This window comes from Pogona vitticeps, chromosome 6 (assembly GCF_051106095.1).
Source record: "Pogona vitticeps strain Pit_001003342236 chromosome 6, PviZW2.1, whole genome shotgun sequence".
Taxonomy (NCBI): Eukaryota; Metazoa; Chordata; class Lepidosauria; order Squamata; family Agamidae; genus Pogona; species Pogona vitticeps.
The window spans coordinates 55,345,487-55,368,612 of NC_135788.1; the positions used below are offsets into that span (position 1 = coordinate 55,345,487).

A 23,126-nucleotide genomic window follows, 5' to 3' on the forward strand; every position below is an offset into this window, starting at 1 on the left:
TCAACACACTTTACTTAGAAAAGACGAAGGTCTATTCAGTACTGACTTTTTAATAGAACAGGTTTATTAATTACAGTTGGTTTCTGGAAGCACATTCTTCAAGTTTCATCAAGCTTCAATATTAACCTATAGTAATTATCACAGTTTACACTCAGACTAATCGCTCCTCAGACCCCCTCCTTCTGTCTCTGATTCCTAACACAGACTGACGCAACTCCACATAATTTGACTTAACTAACTCCTCTCTCAGGCCATGCCTTTTAACATCTCTTGTGGCCCCACCTCTTAACCACATTAGCATATAACTCATGAATAATACATAATTTATTGAGTAACAAAGGTGAACACTACATCAGTTATGTCATGCTACCACCATCAACTACTGTCCTGGCATGCTTGAGCTACCAGGTGACATTGACTAGGCAAGCACAGTGGGCATGTGTTTTTTATATATAACTATCCAAAATTTTGTGGTCTGGTACCATCAGAATGCTGATGACATCCAAATCAAATGGAGTTGGGTGTCATCAGCACTCTGGTGGTACACAGACCACAACATTCTGGATAGTCTCTTTCAGGTTTTTCATGTATATGTGAAATAGTATAAGGAATCATGGAACCCTGAGACACTCCACAGGCTAATCATCAAGATGTTGAAATAGGAGTCCTTCAGCACTGTTACCATTCATAAAATGACACCACACAAGGGAAAATCCCAGAAGCTGACTGCTTTATTCATCAGTTCACTATTTCTCAGCCAAACACAAAGCAATTGTCAGGGCTATTTTTTCAACAAGAGTTAATGGTACTGAGCAGAAGAGGATATCCTGTAGCCATTGATATCAACATTCAGGCTGCCCTTTGCAATGTAACGCTTGGCATCCTTTTTCCTGCTGACAACACAGACACCATATTCTGCAGCAATATTGGGTCATTTCCTGGCTTTTTGAATCATGGATACAGAAGCACAATACCCCACATTCATATAACATAACTTTTTATGAAGAATTGAATTCCAACTTAGGATATGAGCACATGGAGAAATAGATCGTATTCTGGACCGCTTACAGAACAGCTCAGTGCAATTTATTTCATGACATTCAGGGAAATGTGCTCCAGCCCAGCCCTAATCCATGCCCAAACTGAACCTTTTTGGCCCAGCTGTAGGACTGTTACTTTTGGGGGCCAAGTTGGAGCATTTCCCGAGCACGCAGAAGAATCACCTTAAGGGTGATCACTCCTGTTAAAGCAGCCCTTTCCAGTGCAATCAGTGTGTACTTTCCAACTGTCTGATCACATATCCCCATCCTTGTCCAGGTCCACGACAGTACTCATGCATTTCTAGCTCTCTATGAAAAACCCATTCCCTCAAATGGAGAAAAACAAAATTTGCGGTGGGGAGCAGGTGACATGGTGCCATCAGTTCTAGAGACATGGTAGACCTGAAATACTCAGGAAAAATAAATCACAGAGGAAGCTTTTACTTCTGCCTACTTCTAGCAATGACATAAAAATCAGCAGAAAGTGGTATTTTCACACTTATACCAACAAAAAGAAGAAGACAAAAGGTGGATGGAGAGAAAGACAGATCCTAAGCCTCTAAGTCTAACCTAAAATACGTAAATTAATCAATAAACCTTGCAACATTTTAGCAACTATACACTCTTAGACTACAAGCAACTGGATGTTTGAAGTCTGCTCCTTTTCTCCCTCTCCTTCACCATCTTCTTTTCCTCTCTTTCTTCTCCACCTCTCTTGCCTACTTTAACTTCTTTTTCTCACAGAGTCCCTTTCAGTGGACTGGCCATTACCTAGAGCATGCAGACATCTCAGGCAGCATATCCTGTAGGAGCAGAAAGTGGGACATTAGAAAACAAGTCTACATGTGCCATATGGCCAGCCCTGCACCTCCTGAGCAAGCCTGCTTCTTTCAAATGCAACTGTTAAATGCTTGACAGTGACAAAGCAAGAACTGATTGCCAGTCTGGGCAGTCTTTGTAGGTGATATGGAATGGGGTGTCATCTTGCCTTTTGCCTCAGGACAGCTCCACCTTCTTCTTTTTTTATTTGAACATATAAATCTACAAACTACAAACAAAATACAGTATAAAATAAAAAAAAAGAAAAATAAAAAATTCCCCCTCCCCCTTTTGAGGACAGAGATTCCAACCACATTAAGTTCCAAATTTCCCCAGTTTCCAGAGAGCATTGGGAAAAAAAACCACATAAATCATTTTGCCCTAAGTTTTGATCTGTCCCTGGGCCCAAACATATATTAAGTTCCGGCTTTGTTTTGCATAGTCCTTTGGTTGTTCTCGTAGTGCTTCTGAGAGTGTGTCTAGTTCTACAATATCCAACAGTTTCTTCAGGAACTCCTCCATCATAGGTGTGTCTTCACTTTTCCATTTTTGGGCCCAGAGGAACCTCGCCGCTACAAATATATACATCAAACAATATTTAATTTTCTTATCAGTAATTTCTGGCATAATACTTAGTAGTGCTATTTCAGGTTTAAAATTTAATTTCTGTTGAGTGACTCCTTTTATTATTTCCCACAGCTGTAACCAATAACCCTTAGCTTTTTCACATGTCCACCACATATGATAATAGGTTCCTCCTCTTTTTTTTTTTAACATTTTCAACAAATATTGCTGCTACCCTCTGACATTTTTGCCAGCCTTACAAGGTGTAGTACCATCTATAAAACATTTTGAGGATATTTTCTCTTAAGTTGACCGGCTTAATCATTTTATAACACTCTTTCCACATCATTGTCCAATGATCAGTATCAATATTATAACCAAAGTTACTAACCCATTTTATCATCATCTTTATCCTCTCATCCTCCAGTTCATATTCCTATAGGTATGTATACATTTTCTTTATTATTTTCTCATCAGTGTAAATCCACAGTTTGTCCACCTGGACTTCACCCTCAAAGAAGCCCATATTTTTATCTTTTTTTATATCTTGATTCTAGTTTATTCATTGACCGCCAATCTGTTGCCACCCCTAGTTTCTCTAATTCTTGCTTATTTTTTATATTTTGTTCTCTATTAAGTAATTCTTTATATGTTAGTAACACTCCTTTCTGATTCAACACTTTCAACGTAAAAGCTTCTATAGGAGCTACCCATATTGGAATTTTCTTGTAGGTTTGTGCTTGAAACTTATGCCACAATAGGCCTAATGCTTTCCTTACAATATGTTCCGTGAAATATGATTGTTCCTTATGTTTCCTATACCACACATATGCATGCCAAGCCGTACTTAAGTCATGCCCCTCCAATTTCAATAAACTTTGGTTTACAAGAGTTATCCATTCTTTTATCCATATCATAGCGCACACCTTATAATATAATAACGAATTCGGTAGTCCTGCACCCCCCCTTTCTTTCAAATCCTGTAATAGCTTAATTTTTATTCTTGGTTTCTTAGTCTTCTATACAAATTTTGTTGTCAGGCGATCCAGGTCTTTAAAGTATTTAAAATGTAGTAATATTGCTAGATTTTGAAAGAGGAATAAAAGTTTAGGCAAAATCATCATTTTTATCCTTTCGATTCTTCCAGTCAGTGACAATTGCAGCTTACTCCATTCATCCAGGTTTTTCTGAATTTCCTTCTGTATTCTAAGATAGTTCTCTTTCATTAAGTTACTAGGTTTTTTGGTGATGGTGACTCCTAAATATTTAATTTTTGTACTACTTCAAAATTTGTTTCCCTCACCAGTTTTCCCACCTCTTCCTTCTTTATGTTTTTAGTCATAACTTTTGTTTTTTGATAATTTATTTTAAAACCCACCACTTGTCCATAATCTTCTATGATTTTCAATACTTCCTCCACCTTCTTCACATGTTAGTTCTATGAAGAAGATATGTGCACTGAAAAGTATAGTAAGACTACTCTGTTGATCATACCCCCTCCATAGTCACTTGGGTCTGAATCAAAGTCCCAGCTACAACAGATGCACTGAATCAACACCATTTACACAAATCCCATTGATTTGACTTTGCAGGTCCTCTGGATGGGCTGGCAACATGGTGGGTTTGGCTTACATACACACTTCCATTCCTACTATCCTTTAGCACTACATGCTTTCAGGATGAATACCTTACTATGACCGAAGTCTAAGAAGACTGGATTCTGCAGCTCAGACCTCACAACACAGGGTTCTTTGCTTTGTACTGTCACAAGAGGGAGCTCAGGATCACTTTATAATTGGATTCATTCTATTTCTGTATGCCACTCTGAATTGCTGATTTAGATAATATGGAAGTCCCCTCATCTGAGCCTGAGGATGAAGTCATTGGACATTAAGAGCTCAGTTAGACCATTGGTCCATACCACCCACTATTATCTGTTCTGAATGACAAATAGTCTCTAGGACAGTGTTTCCCAAGCAGGATATTAAAGATAGTATGTATATCTGTGAATGAGAAGTCTGTTGGGGGAGAAAGAAACTCTGCATTCTGAGAAGGTATGACTTTACCTCATTAAAAATGCCAAGTAACCTGCAAATCCAAATGGTAGGAAAAAAATAGTTTCATAGAATCAGCTTTCGCATAAAGAACATATTCAAAGATCATTACAGTTAAATAAAATAACTAATCCCCCTTAAAAACACTATTAAGCTGGGCTAAGGTGGGCTAGCCCCACCTCCTTCTTTCTCTCCACTTACAGTACATTCTTTCTCCTTCAAGTCACATACTCAAACCAGCAACTTCTTTTTCTCCCCGATCACCATGGAATAGAACTTCTGTACTTTTTCCGCATAACCCGTTGTCCAATTCTTTTTTTGATTTTATTTAATTATAACATAAACATAAAATACACAAACCAAAATACGAATTAAATGTGTTCCCCACTACCATAATCGGGATCTCTTGAAATAATCTTTTTCTTCCTCCATCTATATTCTTCTTCTTTTATTGTCCTCTTCTCCAGAACTGCATTGATTCTTGATTTGGAGCTTTCCCTTTTCCTCTTGCTAACACATACTCCAAAAATCTGCCCCATTATTTTTCAAATTATTCTTTTTCTACTCTCCTTTCTTAACCTTTAAATTACAAGTTAGTTTATCATTTATAGCTATATTCCATATTTCATTATACTATTCATCCATTCGAAATTCAGATTTTTATTTCTATTGCCTAGCTATTATTAATCTAGCTGCTGTTAATAAATTAGTAATCAATTCTTTAGTCATTTTATCATATTCCACATTTTCAAATATTGATAACAAAGCTATCTCAGGATTAAATTCTCTATCTTTTTCACATATGTCATTCAGTTCCTTAAAGATTAGTTCCAAAATCTTTGTACTTTTTCACATTCCCACCACATATGAAAGTATGTACCAATTTCCTTCTCACATTTCCAACAGACATTCAGATAACTAGCATTAATTTTATTTAATTTTGTCGGTGTTAAATACCATCTTAAGCCCAATTTTAAAAATTTTCTCTTATTCTCACTGACAAAAATCTTAAAACCCTCATTTTCCACATCTTCCTCCATTCTTCCTCATTTATTCTTTTTCCAAAATCTTGTTACCACACTAACTTCAATCCTTCTTTCTCACTTTCTTCTTCTTCTTCTAAGTCAACAGGAATCCATAAATTTTACTCACTGTACCCTTTCCTCAATCAGTCATCTGAATATCTTCATATGATAATAGAAATTGTTCATACTTTGTGTATTCTCTACCTTTGTTATATTTCTTTTCCCATTCATTAGTCCATCATTCTAATTGCATATCATAAAACCATGAAAAAAGGAACCTTCCAAAGTTAATCTCCACTGCATTTAGCTCTGCAGTTTCTGCTGAGAACAGCAGAAGTCTGAAGTGTGTAGCAATTGCGTTTCTCTATTTCTCATCCCCAAATCAGGCAAGAATATGATAATTTATTCCCAAAATCTGAATCCCAGTCTTTCTGCTCCTGGTCCTACTTTGATTGCAGCACCAAACAAAAGACTGTGGGTTTCTTTATTGAGTCAATTCATCTCATGTGCAGTCTTCCTCTTTTCCCACTGCATTGCACTTTTTTCTGCATTGCTGCCTTTTCCAGTGAGCTTGTCTTCTTATGATGCCACTGCATCACAGTACCCTTTGTTTGGTTGTTTTAGCTTCTAGTGAAAGTCCATACTTAATTTGCTTTACTTATCTTTCTGACAAGTCATGATATCTTTAAAACTCATTTCCAACACTAAATTCCAAATAAGTTAAATGTGTGTATACACTTTATGTAGTGTATAAAATGTGTATAAAATGTGTATTAAAAGTCTGCACTCTTATATATAGCTGCTTTTCTGAGAGTGATTTATTTTGGAAGAAACAAGTGCAGTATTTCAATTTAAAGCTTTATAAATGTTGTTGTTTAGTCCTTAAGTTGTGTCCAACTCTTCATGATCCCATGGACCAGAGCACACCAGGCGCTCCTGTCTTCCACTGCCTCCCATGTTGGTAGCTTCGATGACACTGTCCAACCATCTCATCCTCTGTCGTCCCGTTTTCCTCTTGCCTTCACACTTTCCCAACATCAGGTCTTTTCCAGGGAGTCTTCTCTTCTCATGAGATGGTCAAAGTATTGGAGCCTCAGCTTCAGGATCTGTCCTTCCAGTAAGCACTCAGAAAATGGATAGATTTGAGCTCCCTGCAGTCCAGGGGACTATCAAGAGTCTCCTCCAGCACCACAATTCAAAAGCATCAATTCTTCGGTGGTTAGCCTTCTTTATGGTCCAGCTCTCACTTCCATAATCGCTACTGGAAAAACCATAGCTTTGACTATGCGTACCTTTGTTGGCAAGATGATGTCTCTGCTTTTTAAGATTCTTTCAAGGTTTGTCATCGCTTTCCTCCCAAGAAGCAGGCATCTGTTAATTTCTGGGCTGCTGTCCCCATCTGCAGTGATCATGGAACCCAGGAAAGCAAAATCTGTCACTGCCTCCATATCTTCCCCCTTCTATTTTCAGGGAGGTGATGGGACCAGTGGCCATGATCTTAGTTTTTTTGATGCTGAGTTTCAGACCATTTTTGGCACTCTCCTCATTCACCCTCATTAAGAGGTTCTTTAAGTCCCCCTCACTTTCTGCCATCAGAGTGGTATCATCTGCATATGAGGTTGTTGATATTTCTTCCAGCAATCTTAATTCCAGTTTGGGATTCATCCAGTCCAGCATGATGTATTCTGCATATAAATTAAATAAGCAGGGAGACAATATATAGCCTTGTCGCACTCCTTTCCCAATTTTGAATCAATCATTTGTTCCATATCCAGTTATAACTGTTGCTTCCTGTCCCACATATAGATTTTTCAGGAGATAGATAAGGTGGTCAGGCACTCCCATTTCTTTAAGAACTTGCCATAGTTTGTTGTGGTCTACACAGTCAAAGGCTTTTGCGTAGTCAATGAAGCAGAAGCAGATGTTTTTCTGGAACTCTCTGGCTTTCTCCATAATCCAGCGCATGTTAGCAATTTGGTCTATAGTTCCTCTGCCCCTTTGAAATCCAGCTTGTACTTCTGCAAGTTCTCGGTCCACATACTGCTGAAGCCTACCTTGTATGATTTTGAGCATAACCTTGCTAGTGTGTGAAATGAGTGCAATTGTATGGTAGTTGGAGCATTCTTTGGCACTGCCCTTCTTTGGGAATTGGGATGTAGACTGATCTTTTCCAATCCTCTTGCCATGCTGAGTTTTCCATTGATTATGATAAAAAATAGCACATTGGTCCTTTGATGTTGGGCTGAGGAAACCAGGGTGGGTGACATGACCTTTAGCCTGGATTGTTCCTTTTTGCACACCACACATAGAATGATTAAAGTGATAGGAAAAGCCGTGCTATCTGCTCTGTCATCCCATTATTAACAATTACTGCAGAAGTGTTATCCAAATATAATTGGTCTATTACCCCCTTAAATTTATTTCCAAAACCCCAATCCTTTAAAAAGGTCTTTAATGTTGGCCATTCTACACAATCGAATGCCTTAAAAATATCTAATGATAAAATACCTGCCTTTGATTTATCTTTTTCTATATTATATATAATATTCAAAACCCTCCTAGTTACATTTTCCATTTGTCTTCCCTTCAAAAACCCATTTTGATCCTCTTCAATATATTGTGCAATAAACTTATTCATTCCATTTGCCAAGATTGCAGTAAATATCTTTGCATCTTGATTTAATAATGAAATAGATCTATATGAATTTGGGTGTGTAAAATCTTTATTGGATTTTGGAATAAGAGTTGTTAACGAATATTTCCAAGAATCTGGTAATTTCTCTTCTTCCAATATTCCATTATAAAGTATTTTTAACTTGGGGATCAGTATTGATTTAAAAGCTTCATAATATTCTGATCCCATTCCATCAAAGCCTGGAGTTTTACCATTATTTAGTTTGTTAATAATCTGTGTAATCTCTTCATCTTTTATATCTTTTTATATTCCTTTTTTATCATTCTCTAATAGTTTACTCTTTACATTTTCTTTAATATAATTTTCTATATCTTCTTTCAATGTCACTTTATATAACCTTTGGTAAAATTCTTGTAATATCATTAATTTTTCCTTCATTAGGCTACAATTCTTTTCTGTTTTATCTCTGATCACTCAAAATGTGTTTGGAGTACAACAAGAGTGACAAAAATGGTCTGAAGCTCAACATCAAAAAAACTGAGATCATGGCCACTGGTCCCATCACCTCCCTGAAAATAGAAAGGGGAAGATATGGAGGCAGTGACAGATTTTACTTACTTGGGTTCCATGATCACTGCAGATGGAGACAGCAGCCACAAAATTAAAAGACCTCCGCTTCTTGGGAGGAAAGCAATGACAAACCTTGACGGCATCTTAAAAAGCAGAGACATCACCTTGCCAACAAAAGTCCACATAGTCAAAGCTATGGTTTTCCCTGTAGTGATGTATGGAAGTGAGAGCTGGACCATAAAGAAAGCTGACCGCTGAATAACTGATGCTTTTGAATTGTGCTGCTGGAGGAGGCTCTTGAGAGTCCCCTGGATGGCAAGGAGAACAAATCTATCAATTCTAAAGGAAATCAACCCTGAGTGCTCACTGGAAGGACAGATCCTGAAGCTAAGGCTCCAATACTTTGGCCATCTCATGAGAAGAGAAGACTCCTTGGAAAAGACCTTGATGTTAGGAAAGTGTGATGGCAAGAGGAGAAGGGGACGACAGAGGATGAGATGGTTGGACAGTGTCATCGAAGCAACCAACATGAATTTGACCCATCTCTGGGAGGCAGTGGAAGATAGGAGGGCCTGGCGTAGTCTGGTCCATGGGGTCACGAAGAGTCGGGCACAACTAAACCACTAAACAACAACGACCCTAGCTAGAAGCTTTGAGTTTTTATTAGTATACTCAAAAAAAATTCTTCTTCAAGTATATCAAATCCCTCTGGACTTTTTCTAACTCTATGCTTTCTAACTCTCCTTTTAGCTTGAATCTCTAATAATTCTTATTCTCTCTATCTATAAAATATTTACTTTCTAAATCTTTTAATGATTCTTCTTTTTATATATATTTTATTATTTCAGTTTTTTTATTCTACATGGTTCTTTTATGCCAACTCCTCTCATAATTGCTTTCATACTGTACCATAACACTACTATTTTACTCCCACCTGCTTCATTTATTGACCATATTTCCATCCATTCTTTCGTAGCTCTATCCATTACATTTGTATACTGAAAAATATTGGAATTTATTCTCCATCTTCTAGCTTCTCTGTAATATTTCTTAACTTTCATTTCCATCATCATCAATGCATGATCCATTATTTTAATCACATTAATATTTGTATCTACTACTATAGAAATTAAATTTTGAGATATAAACTTAAAATCTATTCTTGAATATCTATTATGCACAGAGGAATAATACGTAAACCTTCTTTCATCTCTCTTCAATTCTCTCCATATATCTTTTAAACCCGTAGTTTTCAATATCTTACTCAATAGGGTACTTCTTCTATTCAGCTCATCTTTTTACATACAGTTTTATCATTTACCTTATCTAAAGCCATATTAAAATCTCCTGCCATAATAACATATCCCTTTCTAACCTTCTCCATCTCTTTAATGACAGTTAATTCTCCTTGATTCACATTCAGTGCATAAATATTTACTAACATATAATCTTCTTCCCCCATTAGTTCCTGTACTATCAAATATCTACCATTACTATCTTTTACTATTTCTTTTACCACAAATTCATAATGTTTAGAAATCAATATCGTTACACCTTTGGATTTGGAAGTCCCAAACCCTTTTTCATAAATATTTTGTAATTTCAGTTCATTAACTCCAACCTTTGATTGATGAGTCTCTTGTAGGTAAATAATATCCACCTTGTTCTTCAGTAATGTTTCTATTCTCTTCCTCTTTGTTACAGACGCTAGGCCTTTCACATTTAAAGTAGCTACCCTTATGTTTTTTCCCATATCCATTCTATGTCCCATCTTTTTTGGTCCCATTTTGCATCCCACAAAACAAAAACACTTAAAAAACCCAAATTCACATTTTTCCTATCTGATTTCCTATTCCAACTTCCCACTCAAAACCTAACCTCTTTTCCTCCCTCCCACTTCCCTGTGCCTCACTAAGGTTTGATGTGAGCTCCAGGAGGGAGACACCACCCACACCAGTCCGGACCACAGTCAAATCCTCATTTCTATTTCACCCTACTCTGTTTTTTCCCTTAATACCTTCCCTTCTTTCATTTGAGTTGTTTATTTATCTTAACATCCTCATCCCTTATCTTTCCTCTCTCTTCTCCATCCTCACAAAAACAAAATAAGCAAACAGAACAACAAAAAAAGAAAAAAAGACAAAAGACAAAACAAAACAAAAGGGGGAGGAGGAAAAGTGTAAAAAAATCTTTAAAAAAACAAAAAGGGGGGAAGGGACAGTGTAAAAAATTAAAAGGGCAAAAAAGAGGGAAAGAGAAAAGAAAAAGGGGGAGGGGAGAGTCTTCAAGCATCAAATGGTTTCTCTCTGTCCAGATATCTTCTCTTTCATGTTTCTACTCCTTGCAGGCCTACTTGCTTGCACCTTGGTCATCTTGATCTTCTTGCCATAGGCCCCACATGACTAACAAGTGCTTGCCTTCTTCAAAAGAAAAGATTCTGAAGAGGACTCCATCTTTCCATATTTTTAAAAAGACTGTGTGACCCCAGTTGTATCTCCATCCATTCTTGATTAGAATTGATGTAATGAATTTCATCGTTTTTCTCCACTGTATTGATTCATTGCTTAAATCCTGATAAATCTATACTGGGTTTGACCTATAAACTAATAGTTCCGTTTTTTTCTTTAGTGACCTTGAGAAATTGCTCTTTTTTAGCATAGTTGAAAATTTTCAATATTATAGGTCTTGACCTCTTATTTCTGGGGTTCCCAACAAAATGAATTTTCTCTATATTCTCTTCAGCCACATGCTGGGAGTTCATAATAGAATTTATCCAGGTCACCACTTCCTGCTTAAGGTCAGCTCCTTTTAGAAGCTTAAAATTCATTATTTTGATGTTGTTGCATCTTGAGCTTTGTTATTTGTTATTTATTTGATTGTATTAATTTAGTGTATTTTTTTCTTGTTCTTCCTTTTCTTCTTTTTTCTTTTCCCTTCTTTCCACTTTCTTGACTGATATGGAGAGGAAGGTCTGCCGGCCCAGCAAGGGTTCTAACATCATGGTGATTATGTGTAGAGGGAGATATGGTGCTGGCACAGTGCCTACTCGTGTTAGAAGAACAGTGAACAGATGTTTGAAGGCTGTTCCCTGTTCTGGCACTGTGACCAACTGCCAATATCGAGGTAGGCAGCCTAGCTGGCCCTCTACTCTGAACCTGGTCCTGTTGAATGCCAGGTCTGTATCCAACAAATCCCAGCTTATTCAAGATCTTATTCTGGAGGAGGATGCAGACCTGGAGTGCATAACTGAGACCTGGATGGGAGGGGAAGGAGGGGTTCCTCTGACCCTTTCCTGTCCTCCAGGTTATGCAGTCCAGCACCAGGGCAGACTGGAGGGGCGGGGGGGAAGTTGCCATTATCTATAGAAAATCTCTAGAGGTTACTAGGCACTCCTCGGTCGTTAAGCCACGTTTGGAGGCCCTTCATGTGCAGATTGGGGCCAGTGATGGTATTGGGATCTTGCTGGGCTACCGCGCTCCCCGTGACTCAACCACCTCCCTACCAGAGCTGGCGGACTGTTTCTGCAGCACTGTTGGAGTCCCCGAAACTTTTGGTCCTGGGTGACTTCAACATCCATGTGGAGGCGGAGGTATCCGGTCCAGCTCTTGAGTTCTTGGAAACCATGGCTTCCTTGAACTTATCCCAACATGTCAACGGCCCCACACACATGGGTGGCCATATGCTCAACCTGGTTTTTTCCACCGAGTGTAGTGAGCATGGTCCGATGGTGACTGACCTCGTGTCAGTCCCCATGTCATGGTCAGACTAGCACCTAATAAAAATAAAATGTAACCTCGCAGTGGTGCTCTCTCCTCATAGGGAGCATGGATCTATTTTGATGGCCTGCCCTCGAAGTTTACTGGATCCAATGGGTTTCCAGGATACCATGAGAGGGATTCCAGCAGAACTGTCTGGTGCTCCTATTGCAGCTCTGGTCGATGGCTGGTTCTCCGCTGCCATTAGGGCCATAGACACGATCGCTCCCAAACGCCCTCTCAGAAGCAGAGCTCAGCCAGGACCCTGGTATAATCAGGATCTACGAGCGATGAAGTGAATAAGGAGATGGCTAGAGTGCATTTGGAGAAAGAAACCAATGGATTATAATAAGATTGCTGTCAGGATCGCAACTAACCGTTACCTAGCCAAGGTAAAGGCTGCTAGAAGATCTTACATCGCTGACCAGATAAGTGAAGCTTCCAACCAGCAGGCAGAACTTTTCCATATAGATCGCGACCTATCCAGAATTGGTCTGGGTGAAGGGCCTCCCGCTAGCATCTCACCTGACCAATTTGCAGCATTTTTAAAATCCAAAGTGGAGGCCATCCACTGTGACCTTTCTCCTTTTCTAAATACAATGGATCGAGCAGAGATGTCCAGAGATGCCTTGCCTGGTAATTCTTGACTCCTTTCAGCCTGTGACACCAGATTTAGTGGACAAGGTGCTGGATCGCTGTCGGGCCACCACCTCTTCTCTCGACCCTTGCCCAGCCTGGCTAATCAAAGCAGCCAGGCCCGTAACAACTGAATGGGCCACTGCAATAATTAATGAGTCTCTTCAGGAGGTCAAGGTACCCCTTGCCCTCAAGGAGACACACATTAGGCCCATTAGGAAGAAACCAAATTTGGCGACGGACAACATTGGCAATTATAGGCCCATCGCCAATGTTTCTTTCCTTAGCAAAATGGTTGAAAGGGTGGTGGCAGATCAGCTCCCTGTGCTCTTGGATGAAACCAATGCCCTGGACTCATTCCAGTCGGGCTTCAGGCCGCGCTATGGTACAGAGACAGCACTGGTCGCACTGATGGATCACCTGCTGAGGGAGACCGATGGGGGCAATATGTCCTTTTTGGTCCTCCTCAACACCTCGGCGGCCTTTGATACTGTCAACCACGGTATCCTCCTGGGGAGGCTCTCTGAGTTGGGAATTGGTGGCCTGGCACTTGCCTGGCTCCATTCCTTCTTGGAGGACCGTCCCCAGAGAATTCAGCTTGGGGAGAGTGTCTCGGCCCCGTGGAGTCTCAACTGTGGGGTTCCACAGGGGTCGATCATCTCTCCAATTCTGTTTAACATCTATATGAGGCCGCTAGGTGGGGTCATCAGGGGGTGTGGGGCATCGTGTCACTAGTATGCTGATGACACACAGCTCTACATCTCCTTTTCATCTACCTCAGTGGATGCCGTCCTGTCCCTTCAGCGCTGCCTGGAGACTATATTGGAATGGATGCAATCGAATGGGTTGAGGCTGAACCGGTCTTGAGGGTGGACGGTCCTTCCATCAGCGGTATAGGTAACTCCTTTTCTTTTGGGGGGACGACCCTTGCCGCAAAGAGTGAGGTCCGTAGCTTGGGGTACATCTGGACCCAGCGCTTACCATGGAAACCCAGGTGGCGTCCGTGGTCCACTACACCTATTTTCATCTATGGCGGATTGCCCAGCTGCGACCCTATCTTGATGGGGGGCTAACTGCTCTAGTCCACGCGCTTGTAATCTCGAGACAGACCACTGTAATACACTTTGTGCGACACGCCGCCGCCCCCCCCCCGCGGCCCAGAAGGAAAAAACAAGAAACCGGGCCTTCTCGGTAGTGGCCCCTCAGCTGTGGAACACCCTCCCCACCGAAATTCGGCTGGCACCCTCACTGGGCATTTTCAAAAGCCAGTTGAAAACTTGGCTATTCAAGCAGGCCTTCCCTTCAGTCAATTAAGTGACTCTTACTTCTTATTTCTTTTCTTTTGATTCACACCATCTTGGAACTGTTTACTTTAAATTAATTGTTAAAATTGTAAACTTACGATTTATATTTTATATCGCTTTGTTTTAACTGTGTATATTTTAAACTGTTTTTATCATGTATGTTGTGAGCCGCCCAGAGTAGACTATGTCTAGATGGGCGGCATTTGTTTGTTTGTTCAGTTGTTTAGTCGTGTCCGACTCTTTGTGACCCCATGGACCAGAGCACGCCAGGCCCTCCTATCCTCCACCACCTCCCGGAGTTGTGTCAAATTCATGTTGGTTGCTTCGATGACACTGTCCAACCATCTCATCCTCGGTCGTCCATTTCTCCTCTTGCCTTCACACTTTCCCAACATCAAAGTCTTTTCCAAGGAGTCTTCTCTTCTCATGGATCTTCAGGATCTGTCCTTCCAATGAGCACTCGGGGTTGATTTCCTTTAGAATTGATAGGTTTGTTCTCTTTGCAGTCCAGGGAACTCTCAAGAGTCTCCTCCAGCACCACAATTCAAAGGCATCAATTCTTCGGCGGTCAGCTTTCTTTATGGTCCAGCTCTCACTTCCATACAACACTACAGGAAAAACCATAGCTTTGACTATTCGGACTTTTGTTGGCAAGGTGATGTCTCTGCTTTTTAAGATGCTGTCAAGGTTTGTCATTGCTTTCCTCCCAAGAAGCAGGCGTCTTTTAATTTCGGGGCTGCTGTCTCCATCTGCAGTGATCATGGAGCCCAAGAAAGTAAAATCTGTCACTGCCTCCATATCTTCCCCTTCTATTTCCCAGGAGGTGATGGGACCAGTGGCCATGATCTTAGTTTTTTTTTTATGTTGAGTTTCAGGCCGTTTTTTGCACTCTCGTCTTTCACCCTCATTACAAGGTTCTTTAGTTCCTCCTCACTTTCCACCATCAGAGTGGTATCATCTGCATATCAGAGGTTGTTGATATTTCTTCCTGCAATCTTAATTCCAGTTTGGGATTCCTCCAGTCCAGCCTTCCGCATGATGTATTCTGCATATAAGTTAAATAAGCAGGGTGACAGTATACAGCCTTGTCATACTCCTTTCCCAATTTTGAACCAATCCGTTGTTCCATATCCAGTTCTAACTGTTGCTTCCTGTCCCACATATAGGTTTCTCAGGAGATGGATAAGGTGGTCAGGCACGCCCATTTCTTTTAGGACTTGCCATAGTTTGCTGTGGTCCACACAGTCAAAGGCTTTTGCATAGTCAATGAAGCAGAAGTAGATGTTTTTCTGGAACTCTCTGGCTTTCTCCATAATCCAGTGCATGTTGGCAATTTGGTCTCGAGTTCCTCTGCCCCTTCAGAATCCCGCTTGTACTTCTGGGAGTTCTCGGTCCACATACTGCTGAAGCCTACCTTGTATGATTTTGAGCATAACCTTGCTGGCGTGTGAGATGAGTGCAATTGTCCGGTAGTTGGATCATTCTTTGGCACTGCCCTTCTTTGGTAGTGGGATGTAGACTGATCTTTTCCAGTCCTCTGGCCACTGTTGAGTTTTCCAAACTTGTTGGCATATTGAATGTAGCACCTTAACAGCATCATCCTTTAGGATTTTAAATAGTTCGACTGGAATGCCATCACCTCCACTAGCCTTGTTGTTAGCCAGGCTTTCTAAGGCCCACTTGACCTCACTCTCCAGGATGTCTGGCTCTAGGTCAGCAACTATATTGTCTGGGTTGTCCGGGATATCCAAAACTTTCTGATATAATTCCTCTGTGTATTCTTGCCACCTCTTCTTGATGTCTTCTGCTTCTGTGAAGTCCCTTCCATTTTTGTCTTTTATCATGTCCATCTTTGCACAAAATTTTCCTCTAATATCTCCAATTTTCCTGAACAGATCTCTGGTTTTTCCTTTTCTGTTATTTTCCTCTATTTCTTTGCATTGTTCATTTAAGAAAGCCCTCTTGTCTCTCCTTGCTATTCTTTGGAAGTCTGCATTCAATTTTCTGTAACTTTCCCTATCTCCCCTGCATTTTGTTTCCCTTCTCTTTTCTGCTATTTGTAAGGCCTCGTTGGACAGCCACTTTGCTTTCTTGCATTTCCTTTTCTTTGGGATGGTTTTTGTTGCTGCCTCCTGGACAATGTTACGAGCCTCTATCCAAAGTTCTTCAGGCACTCTGTCCACCAAATCTAGTTCCTTAAATCTGTTCTTCACTTCTACTGTGTATTCGTAAGGGATTTGGTTTAGATTATACCTGAGTGGCCCAGTGGTTTTTCCTACTCTCTTCAGTTTAAGCTTGAATTTTGCTATGAGAAGCTGATGATCAGAGCCACAATCAGCTCCAGGTCTTGTTTTTGCTGACTGTATAGAGCTTCTCCATCTTTGGCTGCAGAGAATATAGTCAATCTGATTTCGATGTTGCCCATCTGGTGATTTCCATGTGTAGAGTCGCCTGTTGTGTTGTTGGAAAAGGGTGTTTGTGATGACCAGCTTGTTCTCTTGACAAAACTCTATTAGCCTTTGCCCTGCTTCGTTTTGAACTCCAAGGCCAAACTTCCCTGTTGTTCCTTTTATCTCTTGACTCTCTACCTTAGCATTCCAGTCCCCCAAAATGAGAAGAACATCCTTCTTCGGTGTCAGTTCTAGAAGGTGTTGTAAATCTTCATAAAATTGTTCAATTTCAGTCTCCTCAGCAATGGAGGTTGGTGCATAAACTTGGATTATTGTGATATTGAAAGGTCTGCCTTGGATACGTATTGACATCATTCTATCATTTTTGAGATTATATCCCATTACGGCTTTTCCCACTCTTTTGTTGACTATGAGGGCTACTCCATTCCTTCTACGGGATTCTTGCCCACAATAGTAGACATGATAATCATCTGAGTTGAAATCACCCATTCCCATCCATTTTAGTTCACTGATGCGCAGAATGTCGATGTTTATTCTTGCCATCTCCTGTTTGACCACCTCCAGCTTCCCAAGGTTCATAGCTCTTACATTCCAGGTTCCTATGCAGTATTTTTCTTTCCAGCATCAGACTTTCCTTTCACTTCCAGGCACGTCCACAGCTGAGCGTCCTTTCGGCTTTGGCCCATCCACTTCATCAGCTCTGGAGCTACTTGTACTTGTCCTCCGCTCTAATGCAATAAATAAATAAATAAATAAAAATTGAGCTATCTTCCAGATAAATCACCTTCTTTTTCAAATCTTCTATCTTCTGTTGTTGTGCCTTTGTTTTCTCTTCATTCTGTTCTGATAGATCTTCCATTTTCTTTACTCTGTCCTCCATTTTTACTACACTTGCCTTCATCCCCTGTACTTCTCCCTGGATTGCTTTCATGTCCTTTCCCATCTGTTGACATTCCTTCACTAAAGTGTCTATTTTGGAAAGAACCTGTTCCAGTTTTCTACCAATCTGGCATGGTATATCTTTAGCCAAATCTTTCAGATGAGTTGTTAATTCGGCCATCTTTTTTTCCATGCAGGGTTCAATAAGACTGCTTAGAGAGGTAGTCCCTCCCCCCTCCTTTTTCAGCAGTTTCCCAAGTCTCTTTAGAAACTTCTTTATGAGCAGGGGATTCCACCTCTATTTGTCTTAAGTGTTCGAGACTACAATCTGATAGTCCAACTTTTAGAACTCTTATCTCTATTTTTTCTCATAAGCAAAGCAAAACATTCATAGCACAGGAAAACAAAGTAATTTTTTACAGCTCATTAGCTGTTCAACTTTCACTGGCATTCTCCAGATAAGCAGCCAGGCTTTTACAGTTTAAAAAGCACTTCTATCTCTGCTTGAACTTTTCACAATTTAAGCAGATTTACTCACATTTCAAGAAGAGAAAAAGGCATTTAGCAACTTATTTACATTCAGCAGGGCGAGGAGACGAAGACTCAGCTGTGCATCCCATCCCCGCAGAAGTGACGCCTCCTGTTTTGTATCTTTTGGATTAATCTGTTTGTTCATCTCTAATGAAGTAGAGATTATGTTGAGCTGCTCCTAAAGTTACTTCACCTGAAGGTATTTTTGTGTTCCAGAGAAGATGAATTGTCCAATCCACAATGGCTGTTGTATAAAATCAATAAACTGGAAGGCTGATATGCTTACAAAGAGGAATGAATTATGGCACAATTGTAAAAGAAACAAGTAAGGAAAACTTTCTCAGTGAGGCAAACTCTACTTTAGGTGAGTAGAGAGCAATCATGGTTCTCCAGATGTTATTTGATTGCCATTCCTATCAGCCTTATTCAGCATAAGTACTCATAATTGTAAGAATATTCTCAAGGGTCATAGTTAATCACTCTTGTCCTAGGTAGAATGATATTGGGGATACATGAAAGAGACATTGGCTTACAGCAGTGGAAGAGGCGGCATCTTGTTTTTTGCCGCATGCAGCAAAATGTTTTAGGATGGCCCTGCCTTTCAGGCAAGGGTTAGACATAGATGAGCTGAATGGTGAATAAATGTAACTGAAGGATTAATTAGCTAAAGCCCTATGTTAACCAAAAATGAAGAAAAGAAGGCAACATGATCTGGTTAAATATTAAGTAGTCTGGTGGGTATGTTTCAAGGATTCAGTTACAATTTGTCTGGTAACATAACTAGAGGAGGGGTTCTACAACATTTGTAAATTACAAAACAATTTATGCTTCATGTGTATTAAGTCTTGAGATAAATTTAAAAGTTGTAGCCACTAAAAAGAAAGACTCAATTTACCCACCATCTAAACCAGTCCAGACATCCCAAATGCATTGCTACAGCTCTATGCATTGTTCATGCTAGTCTGACATTTACGTAAGTAATTGTTTAGGTTCACAGTTGCACATTACTAATTTATATTGTGTGTGGAGCAAGCTCTGGAGGGGGAAAAAGTTATTAAGATCTTAGTCCATAATTCTGAGGGAGAAATAAAGCCAATAAGACTGTTTATATTCTCCAAGGAAAACTATAACCCCATATGCTGAGTGGAAAAATGAGTAATTTAAATACTTGTTCCACAACAAATGGGAGAGCAAATAATTAGCCACATCATATACAGAAATCTGCATCAACTATCTTTGGAAGATGTGCGGTGAAACACATATACTCAGAGGAACAATCCTAGAACTAGTTTTAAAAGCCAAAGTTCCACTTTGAAAAGCACAGAGTGACAACCAAGGTGGGTGAGCTTGACCAGTGCAAAGTGCTTTTGCCTTTTCATTGAGTAAATATAGCCCAATTTTGTATATTCATGATGGATATAAGCTGACCATTTCCTATATTGGAACTTTTTGGAATTTCCTAATTCTTAGAATCCAAAATATCTGGAGACACGGGTAGCTTTTGACCACAGCAGAGGGCCGCCTTCCCATGAACATTTTGAATGCTGTGTTTACATGGGAGTTGACCATTTTAAAGGCGCAATGTATAGGTTGGGAACTGAAGATAAAAGAAGTGAAAAGTAAAGGCTTGGCTACACAGCTTAATTGGAGCAAGCTAGATTGGGCGACATAGAGTCACTTAAGGTTGCACTGAGGTGCAATATGCCATTTGGTGCCATCCTTGCACCCACATGACATATGCACCTCAAGCCTCAAACTCCCTTTAAAGGGAAAGAAAAAAATAAAACAAAACAAGCCCCTATATGCTTCCTCCTGTCTCTCCCTCCTTCTAGGAGGAAACTTTCAATTTGGTTTGTTCTCAGCAATCACACATATTGGAAGACAACCAAAACAGAACAACCCTACTCACATTTTAAAATGAGTAGCCCTTGATAAGGAATAAAAAACTATGAGTATGAACACTCTGGGGATGGGCTGGTTTGCACTGGCACTAATGTCATTTTAGATGTCAGGAAAAGGAGTGAAATCATACTTGTTTGCAGAGCAGGCCAAACAGTGGGACAAATACCTGTGTATTTCCACTCTAAGTTAACCTTTCTGTCTCTCATGCTCTATCTCTACATGCTGTGACACAAATGACTGAAAGAAGTTTTGATGTAAGTATTTTGGACATCACAATATAAACACAGTATGGTCATTGCCTCTGTCAGAGTTCTTATGTTTGTCATTTCATAGTAAATGTTTTTTTTAAATAAAGTGAGTTTACCAAAAATGTGTTCAATGACTATTTCCAAATAAGTGTAAAAAAACCCAATACATTTCAGTAAAATAAAACTAAAATAACAATATTAAAACAATAACTGACAAAGTCATTAGGGAAATTTTCATCGTTTCATACTCACAGCATGAAAAGAGAATGTTGTATATCAGGGGTCCCCAACCCCCGGTCCGCAGCCCACTGCCGGTCCCTGGGCCTCCTTGAACTGGGCCGCGGACACAGGTCTCCACCCCCCCGCCCGTGGGGGGGGCGTGTCGCACAAAGGAAAACATTTAAATAGAAGGGCAATTAACAGGAAGGCTCTGTTGGCCAGGGATTTGCCTCAAAGCTGTGGGAAAGGGAGGTGGCTAAGAGAGGGACGTCGCCTGGAGACCCAGGCCAGCCTAAGCAAGGTAGGGAGACTCTGTTTACCTGCTTCCAGCTCCATTCCCCCTCGGTCCTCAGTGCTCTTTGCCGCCCTCCCCCATTTGAATTTCCTGCCATGGGGCCGCCGAGGGCAGCGGGGAGCATCGAGGACCAAGGGGGTAAAGAGATAAAAGTGATCCCCTCAGCTGCACTTCCTTTGCAAACACGGTGAGTCTTTGCAATGGCTTGGATCTGCCTTTCCCCCTCTTTCTCTCCCCATCGCCATAGAAAGAGTGTGAAAGAGAGAGCTCAAAGTGATCGGAGCAAGGGGGCTGCTTTGTTTCCTTTCACACTCTTTCAGTGCCAGAGAGAAAGAGGGGCACAGACCGATCCAAGAGATTGCAAAGACCCATTGCCTTTGCAAAGGCTGTGCATCTGGAGAATCCAGCCCTTCACCTTTCCCGCCCTACGCATGGGGAGCCCTGAGGAGGAAAGAGTTGAAAGTGACCCCCTCAGCTGCACTTCCTTTGCAAACACAGTGAGTCTTTGCAAAGGCTTGGATCTGCCTTCCCCCCCCATCTAAGTTCTGCAGAACCGTTTGCTGACCAGGAGATTCTAGATGAATGGAGTGGTTTTTCTGGCAGGGAAGGCAGTGAGGAACGCACAGTGTGACTGTGGGTGGTGGGAAACAGCAAGGAAGAGAAATCGGAAGACCAGCCCAAGGAACGGGGTGCAGGGTTGGCAAAGCGCATGTGAAGGAGGTAACTATAGGTGGGCGGAGGCACTCCTGGGCTCTGCAGGCGGGCAGGGTGGTTGGCTGGCTGGCCTGGGCACGTGCGGGGTGAGCCTGTTGAGGCGGGTTGGTTGTGCCGGCAGCTCTACAGGCGGGAGGGCGCGTGCGCACCCCGATTGCATGGTCCCACAAGTGAGCCAGCCAGCGAGGTAGTGTGTGTGTGAGGAAAGAGAATGGAGGGATTTTGGGAGCTGCCAGTGTGTGTGTGTCATGGGGGGGGACAACGACAGTGGCGGAGCCCGACTCAACCTGTTGGTTTCTTTTTAACTGAAGCAATGACTGGCAGATTTTTGAAATTGCTGTACTACTAAATTATCAGGAATGACAGCGATGTTTTTAGTGCTGCACTATGCTGTGCAAGAATCTGAACTGTGAAATCGCATTCATGAATGGCAGTTTACTGTTGTGCAAGGCCATGTAGCTGGCTGAAATACTAGTACATCAGAGGAAAATAAATTTATGGAACTCCCCTTCCCCCATATCCCCTTGTTTCCATAAAACAGTTTTGGCTCTTAGAAGCACATTGTGAGCCCTTAAAACAATCTCCATTCTAATAAACATGTTCGTACTTAAATATATGAAGGCTGATGGTCTTTGGCAATTGCTTCAATCCGTAGTTAAGATCCATGTCTATTTTCATTATCATAGATGCTGTCAGGATCTGTGATAATGATTCCATCTATCACAATGGCCATTTGATATGTCCAGAACTGAATTATAGAATGATTTGTTCTAGGCATAGTGATGTGATCAGGATTGAATAATTGGCTGTTTTGATTTTTGTGGTGTTTTGAAATATGGTTGACTCAAGCTTGTACGAGTTAGTTAGCTGCCAGCCCTTCAACTTCTTAACCTCTTGTTCATTGATATAATCATGCTTCCTCTTCTCTTGTACCACCCTCATCCTGTCCTACCATGCTTTTGGAAGACAGGGGGGGACAAGAATGGATATTAATGCATTGCTTCCACACGGCTGCACCCTACCTCTGAAAGGGAGATCAATACCTCCATTCACTGACTTCAGAGCTTAGCTCAGTATTAACCATGGTGAATTTTGGTGGCTTTGCCAAGGACTGTCTCTGTGTTTCCTATATAACTTTAAAGAGCTTGCTTGGTTTCTTGGAGGCAGTTTTTGCTCACCACAAGTGAAAAGATGAGTGTCTAATTACAAATCTGCAGCATGGAAAAAAGGAATGAGCAAACAGGGCGTAATCCAACAGGAATGTCTCCTGCTCAAGCCTCACTCAAAGAAATAAGAATGCAGGAGCATAAGTGTTTTTGTAGGCAATTCCAGTTAATTTCTCTTAGGGTTTGTCAGGAACAGTATCATTTTATTTTGTTTCTGCTAATCACCATACAGTATATGCTCAGCTTTCAAAAGAAAATCTTACATGACAGTTTTAGATTGCCAACACTGCAGGCCGCTCCTGCTTGTCAATAGAGGTCCTAGGATGACTGTCGTTTAGTCGTGTCCGACTCTTCGTGAC

At 40.8% G+C, this 23,126-nt stretch overlaps 1 long non-coding RNA gene across 1 annotated transcript; it reads right to left on the minus strand.

The window, feature by feature from the left end:
• Positions 1 to 1,029: 1,029 nt before the first annotated feature.
• LOC144583519 (uncharacterized) lies at positions 1,030 to 20,551 on the minus strand. The gene is made up of 2 exons (XR_013537326.1): positions 15,620 to 20,551; positions 1,030 to 7,358 (listed from the first exon to the last, which is right to left on the minus strand). It is a non-coding gene; the product is annotated as an uncharacterized LOC144583519 (long non-coding RNA).
• Between the last annotated feature and the right edge of the window lie 2,575 nt (positions 20,552 to 23,126).